We start from the raw sequence: 20,193 nt of genomic DNA on the forward strand, positions 1-20,193 counted from the left end.
ATAGCAATCCGCCATCTTTGCAAGGGGCTGTCAGAAGAAATCAGAAAAGAATTTTTTAGAAAACGTTTTTTTGTTTAATCACAATACAAAGTTTGTACCATATTCTGTGTAGAACATATGCAGTAGTACCTTTAAGATGCTGCTGGTGTCCTTAAGCAGCAATAGTTCAGTCCTAATAGCTTAGTGCAAACAAGACCAAAGGTAGTCCTCAAAGTTAGTACATTTTTATGTCTTTAATCTCCTTTTTACTCCTGATCAATGGGTTCTTGTAGAAAGTTCTGGGGTCGGTGACTGTGCCCAAAAGCATAACTCCTTGGTAGCTAGAAGTAATAATGGGCGCTTTATCTACACATTCAATCAGGTCCGCCTTCACTTACTGGGGCGGTACTATGAACATCTGCCATGGTGTCATAAAAGTCATGAATAAACATTTAGTTAACATCTTTTATTTAAGACGTAGGCGTGATGATGTAGGGATACCTATTTTGATTAAACAAAATAAAAAATACAGGATCATACCGTAAATATATTCACAATGAAATATTTTAGAGAACTAATATTATAGAATTTTATATTTCATGGAGGTTTTAGGTTGACAAAATATAATGCTTAGCCGAAGACATTTCAAAACTGGTTGCCATACAAATGGACAATCAAATAAATTTGAATGTTTTTACGCAAATATGTACACGCTTTTCAACATTATTCTGCAGTCTGAATTGTTCATTATAGTTGTTTATTTGGTTTCCTATTAGGGCTCAAAGCAGTCACATATTTAATTGAAAATTTGCTTATTTCATGATAGTGTTCTTTTTAAAAGAATTAAGAATTGAGAAGAAATACGCTTACATCTACACATACATATTCATTTTGGAATTAAAAATGTAACGATACAAGACACGCTATTTATTTTAAGGGAAATATACTTGTAAGAAAATACAATAACATTTATGAAATGACCCATATTTCATAACTTATTGCAATGCCTTTGAGGTAAAGAAAGAGAGAGTTTAAGAGCAGTTATCCATAATTGGTTATTAGATTAAAGTTTTTTTTAAAAAGTCGAGTTTGGTTAAAAATCTAGGCCTACTTAAATTGGATCTGTTAAAACATAAAGAAGTTAAAGTTATGCAGTATACGTTCTGGTGACATATAAACATTCACTTTATTATCACTATAGTATAGATAATCTACGAGTACCAACATTCACCAATTTGATACAAACTGTACCAAAACTGTTTCATATGTTTGTTGCTGAGTAGCAATAAGTATTTTTGTTTTATTTCTATGTTATGTGATACTAAATCTATTTTCAGACCTATCATTTTAGTGATATACTTATAATAAAGTTGAAAAAACAAGATAATAAATTTAGTTAGACATCATGTGCTTGACATTTTAGTAAATAGTTAAAGCTACTGATTGTGCTAATTGAATATTTAGCATTTTGAAAGGTAAATATGTGTCAGGGTATGTAAAGCTGTGGCCTCTGGCTTGTTTGGTTGTGATTGGTGGAATGTTTCCACAAACTGAAATTTTAAAGTGTTTTTTATTCACTATTCTGCAACTTTGATGCAATCTACACTGTAAAAGAAATATACAAAAGTACATATCATGCTGTTTTGTAAAAGCACACAGACATGCCGCCAAAAAATGCACTTCCTGGGACAAACACTATTGCAAATGATTCTGTCTGAGCTGTTAATGTACTGTAGGTATTGATTTTATTTTTATTGAATCTATTACAAACTTCTTCTTAAGAATTAATGAATAATTGTTTTTTCCAATATTGTCAGAACATCCAAGTGATTATGGAGCAAACACATTTAAGTAATTTAGGGTTTCTCACTTTTTAAAGTCATTAAAATTAAAATGTAACATTTAACCTAATAATTAAATAATATACATGAAACTTAATTTTCAGAATGTACATAAATTTATCTTATAAAGCATTTCACGAGAACCCTGCCCCTGTGATAGTGATTACAGCTTACATAAAAAAGACATTCAGCTTCAATTCAAACTACAGAAATTCGCTCATCTGATATTGTCTACTATTTAATTTGTAACTGGCATGGTATTTATTTACATTATTTCTGTTTTCAAGTAAACATTTATCATATTACTCGGGGTCAAAATCCTGCTTGATGAAATTACCAAAATATGACCATAAATAACTTACACAATGAAATGACAGTCTTTATGAACATGTTTTAATTATATTGTCACATTTTTAGATTGGTTTTTGAAAAAGTTACAAGCTCACAGATGTAAAGTACTTGAATAATGTTAGCTGATTGGTGTACTGAAGTATTTATTAAGTATCTATTTGACTACAATTAACAATAAACCTCACTTAAGTAAATATTAAACTTGTAAAAACAGAAAAGGTTTAGTTATTTGTCCTATGCTTGTTCATTGTCATATGCTTACAAGGTTATTACAGTTTGTGTTCTAAGTACTCCTTTTGATTGATTGGAAATTTAACATATGCCTACGTTATTTTTTGTGTACAGACACAAGTATTAAGACAGAGAATAAATTTGTTTTAGTTGAATTAACTAAAATTAATTGCTGCGAAAAATCCTAAATTGTCAACGAACATGTCAAATGTCAAATCTTTATAAAAGACAGTATTCTTATAATTACACAAATTTAACTGCTTACTGCACTGAAAAAATTATAAAATGAAAACACAAAAACATAAAAAGTATACTTGCAGCTAGACAAAAGGCCTGTATACTTCAAAGCACTTAACAATTTGCTATCTTGAAATGCCATATTTTGAAAATACTAAATTTTGTATATTTTAATTGTAACTAAATTGTACAGCATAATCTCTAGGGTATTTAATGTACATTTATGTGCTATATTGGATCAGCAACAAGTATATTTTGACCATAAGTTCATTACATGTTTGATCAATGTTTGAAGCTATTACAAATAAATATGAACTTTTTCAAAACCCACAAGTAATTGAACATTGCACTTATTCTGAGAAAAAATGCTCAGCGATTACTTCAGCTGTTGCCAAAATGGCTACTACAAATTGCATGTCATGTTTTCAATAACAAACTATCCCTAGTGACTATTCTTATAAGATAACAGGATGTACAAATAAAAATGTTATAGTTAGCGACTTGTGCGCTTAATGTTTACTACTGTCACACTTGAAAATATACTTTTACAGTATATTCTATGCTAAAAAGAACACCATAAACATGGAAATATTGACTTTTTTGCTTTTGATCCCACAAAAGGCTTGACTCTAACAATTCAACATCTGGACAAGTTAATTCAAAGGTTTTACAACTTTAAGCATGGTGAATAATTTATATTTAGTGCCTGTAGTTTGATAGTTAAATACAATTAAACACAGACAGTTCTAAAGCATGATAAAGCATTGTATGTCGTCCATTCATGCTGTGTGGTGAGAGATTTTCAAGTTTAAACAACAATCTATAAATTCATTATTGCTGTTACTTTGACTATTACACAAGTACTATTTAAATCTAGCACAATTTTTTTACTCAAGTATGTATCGTCCAATCGATTATACCCTTATATGTGTACAATTTTCACCACCCTGTTTAATCTTTCACTTGTGTAGCATTTTTGAGTACTTTTTAAACCTCTGAACACCAACATGACATATGAGACTAGTTGTTTTCTGCTATATACTCATCTATTACACTTGAAATGTGTGTCACATCACTGTACATAGTACAAATAGTCAGTTATTTGCAAGCTGTATGCTTACATCCTGACCAACACATTAAAATATTACAGATTTTCAGCAATACAAAAGGTTTGTCCCATGAAGTGCATTTTTTTAGCGACATGTCTGTGTGCTTTTACAAAACAGCATGATATGTACTTTTGTATATTTCTTTTACAGTGTAGATTGCATCAAAGTTGCAGAATAGTGAATAAAAAACACTTTAAAATTTCAGTTTGTGGAAACATTCCACCAATCACAACCAAACAAGCCAGAGGCCACAGCTTTACATACCCTGACACATATTTACCTTTCAAAATGCTAAATATTCAATTAGCACAATCAGTAGCTTTAACTATTTACTAAAATGTCAAGCACATGATGTCTAACTAAATTTATTATCTTGTTTTTTCAACTTTATTATAAGTATATCACTAAAATGATAGGTCTGAAAATAGATTTAGTATCACATAACATAGAAATAAAACAAAAATACTTATTGCTACTCAGCAACAAACATATGAAACAGTTTTGGTACAGTTTGTATCAAATTGGTGAATGTTGGTACTCGTAGATTATCTATACTATAGTGATAATAAAGTGAATGTTTATATGTCACCAGAACGTATACTGCATAACTTTAACTTCTTTATGTTTTAACAGATCCAATTTAAGTAGGCCTAGATTTTTAACCAAACTCGACTTTTTAAAAAAAACTTTAATCTAATAACCAATTATGGATAACTGCTCTTAAACTCTCTCTTTCTTTACCTCAAAGGCATTGCAATAAGTTATGAAATATGGGTCATTTCATAAATGTTATTGTATTTTCTTACAAGTATATTTCCCTTAAAATAAATAGCGTGTCTTGTATCGTTACATTTTTAATTCCAAAATGAATATGTATGTGTAGATGTAAGCGTATTTCTTCTCAATTCTTAATTCTTTTAAAAAGAACACTATCATGAAATAAGCAAATTTTCAATTAAATATGTGACTGCTTTGAGCCCTAATAGGAAACCAAATAAACAACTATAATGAACAATTCAGACCACAGAATAATGTTGAAAAGCGTGTACATATTTGCGTAAAAACATTCAAATTTATTTGATTGTCCATTTGTATGGCAACCAGTTTTGAAATGTCTTCGGCTAAGCATTATATTTTGTCAACCTAAAACCTCCATGAAATATAAAATTCTATAATATTAGTTCTCTAAAATATTTCATTGTGAATATATTTACGGTATGATCCTGTATTTTTTATTTTGTTTAATCAAAATAGGTATCCCTACATCATCACGCCTACGTCTTAAATAAAAGATGTTAACTAAATGTTTATTCATGACTTTTATGACACCATGGCAGATGTTCATAGTACCGCCCCAGTAAGTGAAGGCGGACCTGATTGAATGTGTAGATAAAGCGCCCATTATTACTTCTAGCTACCAAGGAGTTATGCTTTTGGGCACAGTCACCGACCCCAGAACTTTCTACAAGAACCCATTGATCAGGAGTAAAAAGGAGATTAAAGACATAAAAATGTACTAACTTTGAGGACTACCTTTGGTCTTGTTTGCACTAAGCTATTAGGACTGAACTATTGCTGCTTAAGGACACCAGCAGCATCTTAAAGGTACTACTGCATATGTTCTACACAGAATATGGTACAAACTTTGTATTGTGATTAAACAAAAAAACGTTTTCTAAAAAATTCTTTTCTGATTTCTTCTGACAGCCCCTTGCAAAGATGGCGGATTGCTATTGTTCTCAAAATGCTGACTCTGATGCGCATGAAAGGCCTGAGTGCAAGTGCGACCCTGCTTTTGATTGTCAAATGAGGTCTATTGTGGACGACATGTTTAAACAGCATTATAGGGACCGTATGGTCTTTCTTCTGGAGAGGATCATCAATGATGCGTGTGATTCTAATCATGATTGTACAGGAGATGGCAAACGTGTGAAAAATCTCAAGAGAGAAATGGATGTTGTGAGAGGTGCCTTAAACTCATGGGCCGATACGATAAATCAATTGACTCACCTGTGTGTTCGTAGCAGTGGTGCTGTCTGTGCAACCATTACAAAAATTCTTGAGGTGCTGACTGGATGGAGTGATGAGATGGGAGTAACGCAGGTTCTATGCATGTCTACATATATAACAGATATTTGTGTGTCACTGCTTTCACAAAACAAAATAGCAAATATTGCTGAGATTGTAGAAGTTTTGACCAACCACATTCTTGAACACGACAGAATGCTTTTAGTAGAATTTCTTTGCTGGTTAGATATTCAGTAATGTCGTTACAGTGTTCTGGTGTTCCCTGTTTTTCTTCAATGTATGACTGTATAAACATATATATATATTTTTTTAGTTGATTTGTCTTTATGATTATGCAATCCATGTTTGTTCATTATGTACTACTCTATTTCAGTGTATATTTGCTCGAAATAAAAAGTTTATCAGCTTAAGTAAACTTATGATTTTGTGTTAAACAACTAAAATGTTTTAATGTAACTAAGTAGATTTTAAATTCTACAAGCATTTATAAAGAAAAGAATAACCTGCTTGGCATTTCATTACCCCACCTAGTCATAGGTGGTTTACATACACAGGATCAGGTTTACATACAAACGTTATAACTTAAAGTAAACTTGCAAGAGTGGCCATGTGTTAATTGGTGCATTCAAAGTCTAGCGGTTTAAATTACCTATTGCTTGTTCTGAAAAGAGTCTATGCCTTTACTGTAAAAAAGTTAGAAAATGAGCTAAGATGCAAAACATGATGGCATGAAACAAATCATAGAAACATTGTCGAAATTGATTTAAGACCTGTATTTATGCCAAATGTATATTTAAATATTAGAAAATTAAAAAGTTGCATAGTGTGTCAAAGAGTGGTTACTTGTTTAAAGCATAAAGGTATAAACTGTAGATCATTTATTAAAGTTGGTTGACGTTTAAGACACCCCTAATAACACACAGTTCTAACGTGTAACGGTTTTGTAGTCAGTTTAGAAAGACAAACTAAAAACTGTCACCCAATTTAGTTTTAAATCTAGAAGTACTGACGTACAATTTCATAATTTCTCATTCATTTGAAAAACTGTATGAACAAAAGGTATACATAATATTGTTGGTTGTCTCTGGTTTAAAACCAAAACATTTACAACTCAAACCTTTACGACAGTTGAAAAGAATACAGTTCTAATACACTGTACCTTAGACACTGTCGCAAAAAGATATTAATGCAGATTTAGTGGCAAGTATTCAATTTAGTTTTGTAGATTCATAGTTCTTGGGAAAACATATTGTGAAGAATTAGACAACAAAATATCATTGACAGTAGAAATGGTTATTGTGTCTTTTACTGTATGCATCATAACAGATGCTTTGAGAGTTTTAACACATATGCAAAAAGTTTGCAAAGACATTTTGTGTTAAAAAGTGCAACAGAAAACAGTCGCTTGAATTAGGTCAAATAATTTGGTCAGATGACAGTGGTCATAAAACATAATTAAATGTTTCAAAAACATTCTGCATTAAAAGATTGATAAAATTCATTCATTAAAGTTTACTGCAAAGTATTCTTAAAATAAAATGTATTTACTCTTTGATATTAATGTGCTTTGTTGACAGTATAGTGTGTAGCATTCAACTACGATACAAATAACTGTGGCTAAGTGTTGTTATTAATGTTACTTGGGACAAATTAGAGTTTAAAAATATTCCCATATCATAAAACCCAGAAATTCTAACCATTAGACCATATTGGTGTAACCAATGTATTTCATATCATGACTTTTTCCCCCCAAATGAAACTATTCTTGTTTTAATCTTTTTCTTACTGATTTTCTCTCTTAAATTTTGCAAAGACTTGTGTGTCAGTATGAATCTAATGTTTGAAATGTATCTTTATGTTTGACGAAGCCCCTGCAATGTTGTTCTTAAAAACTCCAGAAGAAACGTTAAGTAACTTTTGAGAACTGACAGTTTTAAAAACATGTATGCTTTGTAACTTACAAACTCTGACAGTGGCTCAAAATTACATATTTTTAGCAGATGCATAAAAAGCTTACATTTTGTGTTGAAAAAGTGCAACAGAGTGCAAAATCAAAAGCTTGAATTAGCTCAATGTTTCTGGCTTGTAAAAACAAAACTCTAGTCATGCGTTAAGTTAAATGAATAGTTTTTTAAACATCACTTTTCCGTGTGATAACGTTTTATATTCAGAGTGAAAAAAAATAAACATTGTTCGATTTTAGATTGTTCAGTTGAAAATGTGTATGTCAATGAAAAACCTTCAATTTAAAGAAACATATACACTCACTACAAAATGTGTGTAGTATCAATAATCTTAATTCATCTAAATCTAATGGTAAAAGAAAAGCATCATTTGCTCTGTCTACTTTCAAGAACTACCTTTAAACTTGAATAATTTTGACAAATTTGTAGGCTTACTTGATTTAACACTGTTATGTGAACATATAAATGGTGGATCCAGTAGATAAACAAATACATTTTACTGTAGACCATTAAGTAAAGGTAACTAAGGGATGGAGCTGTACTGTTTTTAGATAAACTGAAAATCATTTTTGTTTATATTTTTGTTTTATATTCGGAATAATCTCTATATTTCTCTTTATATTATCAAGAATTTTTAAAGAATTCCAATCAGTTTGAATCTAAAATTCCGTAACTAAGTTGCCTGGCTTCAATTGTGAGCAGTACAATTACTATGAGTAATACATTTTATTTACCTTTTCAAACTGAAATAACAATACTGTCTAAAGACTGATAAGACCTTTTAGTAAATCTTTTATTTTAAATCATTTATTTTCAAATCTACACCAGTGATGACCAGTGTGCAAAACATTACGTTTTTAGATTAATTATACTACAATGTGTGCCATAAAATACAGAACATGCATGTAAATATACTGAAAATGTGTTAGTCAAAAGAAAAAAATTCAGCTTAAAATGTTTTTCATAATAAAACTTTTCATTAATCACAAAGACAACTGGAATTTACATCTGTGTTTTTCAACCAACAGTTACATTTTTAGATAAATTGTTTTACAAGGTGTGATAATTTGACGTCAATACATATTAAGATTTGTTATTTGCTGGATTATTATTGTTAATATATTTTAATTAGATGGTTTCGATAAAAGATACATTAAAATCATATGACTGATGGTCTTTTGTCTGTCTTAAAATATGTATTAGTTTAATGTAGTAATAATGTGAAAACAACATAACCTATTAATGAGCAATAATAAAGGCAGATTCATTAAATACTGCGTCGTGAATTCAAGCAGACACAACCAGACCCAGGCATACACACACACACACACATGCACACAGTTGGCTGCATGTGAATGTATAGATATGCAATATCAGCACACTTTCTAATCACCTATCAACATATCAATCAGATACATGCTCCATTTCTGATATATATCTTTCACAAATAGTTGACGGGATGCTGTCTAAAGGATAAGTTTACCTTATCATCGCTCACACACAGACACACCCATGCCTAAACAGCCGGTAAGAGCCTCACTGACTGATAGCCATGTAAGCGGACGTTCGCGTTTATTAAACAAGCGCAACCATTACGTTCTCTTATCAAATAGTAGCATATAGCGATTGCATTGTAACAATCATCAGATATGTCTTCTATCTTTCACATGCAGTCTTCAAACGTCTTCAAATTACCAAGACCCAGCCCAACACCCGTACCAGAGACACACACACACACACACACACACACACACACACACAGAGCCATACCAGAGCGCAGGCAAGACCAGGTGGGAGATACTAATAGTTTATTATTTATATTAAAATATAATAAAATATATTAGTATAATATAATAGTGTATAATAGTATATAATTATAAATAGTTTATTGCAATACTTAAAATATAATATAATGTAGTACAATAATTAAAATATAATATAATGTATTACAATAATTAAAATATAATATAATGTATTACAATACTTAAAATATAATATAATGTATTACAATACTTAAAATATAATATAATGTATTACAATAATTAAAATATAATATAATGTAGTACAATAATTAAAATATAATATAATGTAGTACAATAATTAAAATATAATATAATGTATTACAATAATTAAAATATAATATAATGTAGTACAATAATTAAAATATAATATAATGTATTACAATAATTAAAATATAATATAATGTATTACAATACTTAAAATATAATATAATGTATTACAATAATTAAAATATAATATAATGTAGTACAATAATTAAAATATAATATAATGTATTACAATAATTAAAATATAATATAATGTATTACAATACTTAAAATATAATATAATGTATTACAATAATTAAAATATAATATAATGTAGTACAATAATTAAAATATAATATAATGTATTACAATAATTAAAATATAATATAATGTATTACAATAATTAAAATATAATATAATGTAGTACAATAATTAAAATATAATATAATGTATTACAATAATTAAAATATAATATAATGTAGTACAATAATTAAAATATAATATAATGTAGTACAATAATTAAAATATAATATAATGTAGTACAATAATTAAAATATGGTTTTAATAACGGTTGATATATTTTATTTCATTTGATTAAAATCTAATTATTAATATTATAATATCTATTTTTAAATTAATATTACAATTAAGAATTAATTACAGGAATTAATAATAATTTAATTAAACTGATAAGAATATAATTACCGGAATTATAATTTAATTACCGGAATTATAATTTAATTACCGGAATTATAATTTAATTACCGGAATTATTCATTTAATTAAACTGATAAGAATCTAATTACCGGAATTATTATTTTAATTAAACTGATAAGAATCTAATTACCGGAATTATTAAATGTATATTAAAAAGGGGCGGGGCTTAAACCGGAAGTCCCGCCTAAAAGGGGCGTGGCCGTCATCAATCAAATTTCTTGACACAAGCCGCCCCATATTCCTCTCTCTCATGACTCACAAGTCAACACTATTTATTTTTCTTTAATAAAGTGGCATTGGCATTCAAAACACATTAAATACAATGCAAATAGGGCAAAACCACTAATATAGGTGCAGTATTGTACAAAACACAACAAAAAGTGGGCCCAATAGTATCTGTATGCATGATGATGCAAGCTGAGATGCAATGTCAGACACAATGCACTCAATAGAGCTAGTAACGTCACTGTGAGGAGTAGGGTTATGTGTGGGTATTAAAAAGCATTGCATGTCGGCCAACTGCACCAGGTCTACATCCAGACCATCTCTCAGGTGAAAAATCAAAAGTTGTGTATTGAAAACTTTAGGTGTTGTAGTTTTGCGGTTCTTATGTCAGTATTTTATGAATACTGCTTTTCAAAATGTCTCTGTTTCATTTTATAGTGGTGTTTCACATTTCCACTCCTTACAACTCCAACTGACTCATAACAAATCAAGCAGAATGGCTTTTTGCTGGCTTGTGGCAAAATAAATGCATACTTATCAGTCTATTCAACTTTGAACTGTCTATTCTCTTCATCAAGTTTTTTTTTTTTCCGTGAGACTGACATCTTCATCCATTCAAATGATTGCTTTGCTGCAGTGCATTAAAGCAGGTGCGTGCGCGATTAGCCTGCTCGATCACGTGAAGCCTCATATGATCACTGGATGTCATGACAACTAAGTCACACAGAAAAACTTTGAACTAAACAAAAATGCAAGCAACTAAACCATTGATTTACAAGGTAGTGCATTTATCATAAAGGAAATCCACAATTTGAATCCTTTATGCATGATCTTGCAATACGAAATGGAGTCCGGTCTGGATTGAATACCTTCGCGTTTTGGATCAGGACTTTGAGAAGCCCTGGTTTAGTGGCTAATTCGATGGGGCCTCTATACTGCTCAGTGAGCGCTGTCTTTCAAATGAGGCATTAAACCAAGGTCTGTGTTCGTTAAAAATCCCAGGACATCCTTTGGAATATAGTAAGGGTTAACCCCGGCATCCTGGCCAAATTTGCCCACTTTCCATCATGGCCTCCTAACCATTCCCATATCATCACTATGTCTCCTCTTGGCCAATCAGCTGGTGTGTGGTCTGATGCAATATGGCTGCCATCACGTCATCCAGATGGATGCTGCACACTGGTGGTGGATGAGGAGATTCCCCCCAAAAATGTGTAAAGTGCTTTGAGTGTCTAGAAAATTGCTATTTAAATGTAAGTGATTAATTCGGTTGAAGTCGTAGGAGTCCAGTCATACAAAAATTTGCGATTTTGAAAAGGAGGCCTGGCACCCAAACCCACCCCTAAACCCAACCGCCATAGGGTACTAAATTGTATGAATAGTACGGATTAGCCACTAAATCAAAAAGTTATAAATTGTGGTGCTATCATGTTGGGTTGGACCTCTGTGTACATCTTACAGGTATATGAATATGATTCACACTGCAGATTAAGTATGAATCTCATGTCTTGTTTTTCCTCGATATAAATAAAACATTACTACTTAAGCTTTGTAATTGAGAAAGCAATTAAATCAGAATTCATTATCTGCATACTTACTAGTCTGCATACTTACTTTTATATTTGGGACACGAAAGACGTTCTGTTTATTCCCTTAAGCATGACAGTCCTTTCTCTAGAACAAATCCCTGTACTGAAAAAAAAAGATTTTAAACAATGTCTGCTGTTCTTTGTACACAGCATAACAATACAACCCACTGTAGCGTCTGAATATAAGCTCAAGTCACTTAGCATGAATAATAGTCCACGAAGCATTTCTCCTTTTCTCCATGCATCAGTGTAGGTGGGCTGAGATGTCTGTATATCATTTATATCATATCTTGCAGACCAAATCTGCTTAACATTTTCTTAAACTAGTTTTAAAGTTATCCAAAGTTCACTGTGACCTACAAAGGCAGGTATGCCTCTCATCTCCAATCAAACTGCTCTTTGTTTCAATATGAGCATAAAACACCGCTCTGTCTCTGTGGTATAATTCAATGATCTGAACAGCGAAATTGAAACATTCGCAAGTGGTGAACACTTCACAACTTACAGCCAATCTCTCGAGTCATTAAAAATAAATGCAAGAAGGCCATCATGTCATTTGCATACAGATAAAAGCTCATTGGATTTGGGAAATCGCTACCTCATTCCGTGATCTACCGAGGTTCGCCTTTAATCTGTGAATAAACGTTCTGTACGCATTTTCTCCGCTGCTTATTTTAACAGCTCTAGATATGTCAGCGCAAGTGGAAAAAGATGTCATTTTGGAGGCCAGGCATTCAGATTTCTGCTGAGCCCCTGAGCTAAGCTGTGTATCTCCTGTATGTGGTATCATGTTCTGTCCTCACTGACAGAGCTGTTCTGTCGTAAACTGTGCTGCTGCCATGAGCCGTTGACATATGGGACATAAGCGCTCACCTCAGTGTCTAAACGATACACTGTTGTGCAATACACAACACAGCATGTTAACAACAGCTGCTCTGAAGGATTCGCTCACCAAGAAATTACAATTCTGTTTATTTACCATTTCGATCCCCTTACGATTTACTATCACCTGTCCAACACTAGATCGTCACTAAAGCAACAAAGTAGTCAATGGTTCATTTCACAAAATCTGTGCCCTTGCAATAAAAATAATAAACAGACATAAAATTGCTATGACAACAAATAAAATGATATATGAATTGGCCTTTTGATTTAATAGGAGTATTAAATGCCGGAAGAATCTAACTAAGGGTCTGAGAATCCTTGTGGCAAACGTATGGTGTGATATTTCAAGAAAGCAACCATTTATCTGTGTAGTGTTTTATTTTCATTTGTTTATATTCATTTATTCCTTATTTAATTATTTTATTTAATCATATGATCATTAGTAAATTATAGAAATATCATTAAATCCTTTTATTATTAGTATGAGGAAATACAACCAGCCCCTAAAAAAGCACCACAGGCGGTTATATAAGAGTGTCTCACTAAAAAGTCAACTGAAAGTATTGCCAGTGACACTCTATCTAGTAGCAAGCAACAGAAAAGTACAATTTCAGAGTTGTTTCAGCCATGTTAGTTTGCTGAGTGTTCTGTATTTTTATAATTATATATTTTTTGTTTTTTAAATTATAAGCTACACTAACTCCATAATTTGAGTTCAACTTGTTTACAGAAAGTTAGGGTCATTTTATTTGTTTACTTTCATTTCTGAATATTTAAAAACAAATTTATATAAATGTTTAGGTTAATATCTTTTCAGTTCCTTTTTTAACCAACTCACTGCATTTTAGCAGTAAGAAGCTATGATACAGAATATTGAGCTGAAGCTTGACTACAAATTAAAAGTCAAATCGAAATCGCAATATCTGTCAAAAATTCTGTCAGAAATTGGACAAGCATTCATTTAGTTGTTCGATTGTAAAACAAGATGAAAGACAGTGTAAATGCAAGCGCCATCATTAGCAGCAGGCTAGCGCAGAAACTCCATTGAAAATACTAGGGTAATATAATTTTCATATTTTAAAGACATTGCACAGTAATGGAACGTAATGCAGTGCTTCTTGTCGAGTCTGAGAGCCACTTTATTTTGTATATCAATCAGGCAGTGAAGATCACTGATTTTTAAAAAAATTAGATCTTCAACGTGTCGATCTTGAACAGTTCTCTGGAAACAGTTGGGCTGACTGAATATCAAAATAAAAGTCTGTGTGCATATACCTCATTCTTACACTCCCTTGGGAAATGACAAATCGTTTCTGGGAAAATTATGTTTCTTTCAGACAGAAACAGTTTACAATATGTATTCATATGAATGTAAAATGTGACTCAAAATGACATAAACAAAATAAAGTTTGAAGTTTTGGTCTACAGATCTGCAAAATTTGTCGAAAGAGACTGGCTACAAACTCCACTGTATGGTTTGTCAAGCAAAATAGAGTATATTAAGATGAGAACATAAAAATGGCTTTGTCCTAAATCACACATGTACACCATGTACAATACATGTACACTTGTGATCGTGCTGATTTACAACGGCTTCGGCATACGGTACATGTGTTGGTTAAGTCTACAGGACTGTAGGGTTTCAGAAGGATGCTCATAAGTGCACTTTTTTGCCTTTGATGCACATCCACCAATGGTGGCTGCACTAAGGCTCCACAGAGGACGTATACCGAAAGTAAAAGCGAGATAACAGCCCAATACCAATTCTATTTTTGTACCTCTAACCCTTCCCCTTGGCCCTTGAAACAGAGTGTGTTTTACCCCTAAGAAATGGGACAGCACTATAGCGCCTGCACACGTCATCATATGTCATCGCGATCTCTGGCTTCATATGAGATCGACAATCGCGACTGCTGTAGTTATTCCAGGAAATGATCTTCAAGAAATCACTGAAGGCAACGATATCATGTTATCATAATGATATAATGTGGCGATAAGATCGTAACTGTACTGTGTATTTACACAATGGCCATATTCATCTATGTAAACACATGAAAACAACATTAACATAATAGCAGACACTGTAAAAAGCTCATTCCCAACCACTAGACTTTTCTAGACAGGGGATTCCAATTTCATCGAGTGACAGAATGTTATGGGACTGTTATACAGGAGTTTTTATTTAGGATTATAGATGGCGAAATTTAGTGTTTTTTTTTTTTGCGGTTTCTTTTTTACACATGACGGTAAAACTCAAGCGCCATTATGGATGTTTTAAAACATATGCATGTTTGTAAAATTCCTAATAATGACAAAAAATACTCTATTGTGAAATTCTCTTTAGCTTAAAGGTGTAGCGCTAAGGGGATGGGGTAGATAGCCCTTCGAACTGAGATTTTTCAGGACCACACTCGAAACCAAGGGGGAAGAAAATTTCATCTGAATACACCAGCCACAACGGCAGTATAGCTGCACCCGGAAGTAAGGAGATCCAGAAATTATTATTTTTTGTCATTATTACTAATTTTTACAACAAAATTTTACAACAAAACCGCTAAATTTCGCTATCTATATTTCATAATAATAACTCCTGTATAGCAGTCCCACAACATTCTATCACTCGATGACCCTCGAAAACCCTGTCAGAAAAGTCTAGTGACTGGGACTGACCTTTTTACAGTGTCTGCTATAATGTTAATGTTGTTTTTGGTGTGTTTAGATAGATAAATATGGCCAATGTGTAAATGCGCAGTACAGTTACGATCTTATTGCCACAATTTATCGTTATGATAGCATGATATATGCCTTCAGTTATTTCTTGAAGATAAATACCAAAAAATAACACAACTGGAGTAATTACAGCAGTCAAAAAAATCGTCTGATCTCATATGAAGCAAGAGATTGCAATGACATATGATGACGTGTGCAGGTGCTGTAGCGCTGCTCCATTTCTTAGGGGTAAATTTTGAAGCCCTTCCCCTTCACACTCGGTTTTAAGGGCAAAGGAGAAGGGGAAGGTGAAGGGGTACAAAAATAGAATTGGGATTGGGCCTAAGATTGGTAAGTGGAACGTCCAGCTGTCAATTTATTATACTATAAGGGTTGTGTCAGTAGTGCAAAGTAATAAGTTATGTACATTCAAGTGGACGGAAATATATATATATAAATTGAACACAGCTCCAATCCTTAATTATACACTTTTATTATATTGAGAATATTGGACAAGATATTCTTCAACACACACACACACACACACACACACACACACACACACACACACACACACACACACACACACACACACACACACACACACACATTCCAGTGAAAAAAGCAATCCAAACAGGTTTGGAGCTAAGTGAGGGATTAATGACGGACTTCTAAATTTTTCATTAACTATCATTTTAGAACAGAAGCCATGGGTTTTCTTCAAGGTTATTCTAGATCTGAACTTCACAACTGGTTTACGCCCTACTGCTGTTTTCCAATTCACATTAGGGCGCACAAACCTTGAAGAAAGAGCGAGATTGTCAAACTGACACACATAACAGCAAGAGATTAAAGGTAAAATAGAGTAATATATGGAGATCGGTTGGAGATATATTTAATATATGGAGAACCATGGAGTCTGTTGACATTTGGGTCATAATTACGCTATGCTAATTAAATCTGCTGAGTATCAGAGAACTGTTTAATAATTCAAACCCAGTGCAACCTCTAATACCATGCCAATTTCCCAAAGTAAAGACAGTGGAATGATCATACTTGTCACTCCTAAATATTTAATTCTCCTTGGGAAATCATTTTGACCTACAAAGAAAGAGGAAGGGCAAGACAATGACACTATTTCTGTATTTACAGTGGAGAAAAGGGCTCTAGAGCAGACCGGGCATGTGGAAATGTGTTCTGTCACAGTGCAACTGAAGACTCCTATTTAGCACTGCATGAAGTCTCACTGTAGCTGTCTACAATTGTGCTACAATTATATCAGTTGTTGAAGGAAAACAGATCAATTGGCAAGTCAAACAATGCTAGGAGTTTTTCTGCCTTGTTGCTCTTTGAACTGACCTGTGATGGGCTATACAGCTTGCTCTCTAACAGAAAATTGTTCGTGGCAGCCTTTTCTCGGAGCAGAGAGAAGCAGCAGTTCTTTTCACCAGGCATAAAGAGTATTAAAGGCTACGTGGAGAGTTACAGATGGCCTTGCAACAACACAATGAGCAGAGTGGGCTTGGATTGCTCAAGGGAGCTTTGACATCCAGAATATTCGCAAACACAATAACAAGATCCCAAAGCTTCGGGAAAAAACACGAGCTTTAGTGCGGGCTGGTTAGGTTCAATTAGCACGTTCGAAAGACGTTTTTATTCAGGAATTTAAATTAGCAAATATTCCAATATGGTTTGTTCGAAGAAGAAGTAGCTACAGTAGTGGCCAACAATACAGCACCCTTGGACTTTAACAAGCAACTATTTGTTATTGAAAAAAGTGGAAATTATTAAAAGCATGTAGTCTTTGGCCTTCAATATGTTAATACTGCAAAATCGTTGTTGTTTTTTTTTTTTTTTTACTTCAAGAGCCTTAATTATTCATGGCATAGATTCAACAAGCTGCTGGAAACATTCCTCTGATATTTTGCTCCATATTGACATGAGAACAGCACAGTTGCTGAAGATTTGTCAGCTGCGCATCCATGATCTCTTGCACTACCACATCCCAAAGGTGCTCTAGTGGAATTAAATCTTGTAACTGTGGCAATTTGAGCTTAGTGAATTCTATAGCTAGGTTTCCATACATCATATTTATGCACATTTTGGAATATTGCATTTTTAAAAAGCTTTTTAAAATACCAAGATGCTCAAAATGTAAACAAAATGTGCATTAAAAAAATGTATGCACACAACTGAGTAGGCATGGGCCGCTATACAATTCTTACGGTGTGATAACCTTGGATAAAAACATTATGGTTTCACAGTATTGTGATTGCTGCTCAAAAATATATTCTTTTTAAATGTCTATGTAAAAAAGCTTAAACTTTTTCAGCATTGAACACTATACATTTTATTTTGAGAAACATTAAAAACAATATTTTGGAATTGTAAACCTGTCAGGTTAAATAATTCAAATGAATCATTGACTTCTGTCATCTTCATTTCAAGAGTTCACACTTAGCTATTGCTTGATATAAATTTGCAGATTTGGCATGCTGTCCCAGGAGAGAACACTGAGCTCAGAGATGCTTGAGCCCAGGGCTCCCGCAGTCATGTAGGATGAAAGGGGGTTTGAGATAAGGTAGGTCTGAAGAAATGGGGTAGATGGAGGGTTCCTTCAAAAATAAAGATCAGGAAGGTAGGCTGAATGGGCTTATTTATTGGAGGGTAGAATTTATCTGACTGGTCAAGCAATGATATCTGATTGGATGAGCAATGATTATTGATGTGATGCCAGCCACGATCAATCATATCGCTCCTCTTAAAATTAGTTTATAAAACTTCATTAGTTTCAAAAACACAGATTTCTTAACAATTTAAAAACTTTTCTGCTGGAGATTTATATATATATATATATATATATATATATATATATATATATATATATATATATATATATATATATATATATATATATATATATATATATATAATTGAAGTCAGAATTATTTGGCACAATTTTTGTTTAACTGAGAGATTTTTTCAACACATTTCTAAACATAATAGCCTAAAGGGGCTAATAATTTTGACCTTAAAACGTTTATTAAAAAAATTGTAAACTGCTTTTAATCTAGCCGAAATAAAACAAATAAGACTTTCTCCAGAACGAAAAATATATTATCAGAGATACTGTAAAAATTTCCTTGCTCAGTTAAACATAATTGCTCAGTTAAACATAATTTGGGAAATATTTAAAAAAGAAAAAAAAATGAAAGGGGGGCTAATAATTCATATAACAGCTCAGGCTTACATTTTATTAAACTGGGGGATGGTGTATTATTCTGGTGGAATTACCCTTCATTAAAAGAATACACTGTAGTCGTAAGGGACAAACATGATTGGCAATAATACTCCGATAGGCTGTGACATTTAAACAATGCACAGTGGGCACTAAGAGCTTCCATGCATGGAACAAATTCTCTCCCGCACATTTACTACACTACCACCACAAAGCTTTAATATTGATTTAAGACAGATTCATTTTGTCATTAATTCCAAACTCTTCTCTACCCTATCATCCAAATGCAACAACTTTCCAATGTCGTATTGCAATTATATGGTGCAAATTGTCTCCTTTTGTAGCTCACCTGGTTCAAGGTTCAATGTGTTGTGCATTTAGAGATATTCTGCTGAAGACTGTAGTGGACTGTAGGTGGTAGTGAGTGCTTTTTTGAGAAACGGAAACCTTTCTAGAAGCTTGAACCAGTCTGGTCAATCTGGTCAGTCCTCTTACCTTTGGCATCAGCAAGATATTTTCACCCAGAACTGAGACTCAGTGAGCATTTTCTCTCCTCTGTAAATTCTAAATGGTTGTGCAAAAAAAGCTGAAAATCAACAAATTCTACACAGTACAGTCCTTCTGGCACCAACAACTATGCAATGTGCAAAGTCACTTAAATAATCTTTATTCTCCATTCTGATGCTCAGTTTAAATTGCAGGAGATCATCTTGATCATATCTAAATAATAGTATAATTATATGATTATATATTTGCATTAAACAGCTAATACATGACCCTTTTGAACAAAACTGATCTTCAGAGACGTAGGCAGATGGCCACAATGCTTGTTTTTTTTTTTTTTTTTATCTCCAGATTTATTTTGAATGACCTGGGGACTGATGTATAAAATTTGCCTAGAAACCTTCCTAATTATGAACATGTTCATGTTATGTATGCTCATGGCTCATATGATGATTAATAGATGTTCAAATAATGTTCTGCGCACATTCTTCCGTCAACACTGAAAATAAAAATCACTTTTTGGTGTGGTAAAGTCTAGTAA

Source organism: Danio aesculapii, chromosome 2 (genome assembly GCF_903798145.1).
Source record: "Danio aesculapii chromosome 2, fDanAes4.1, whole genome shotgun sequence".
Classification (NCBI taxonomy): domain Eukaryota; kingdom Metazoa; phylum Chordata; class Actinopteri; order Cypriniformes; family Danionidae; genus Danio; species Danio aesculapii.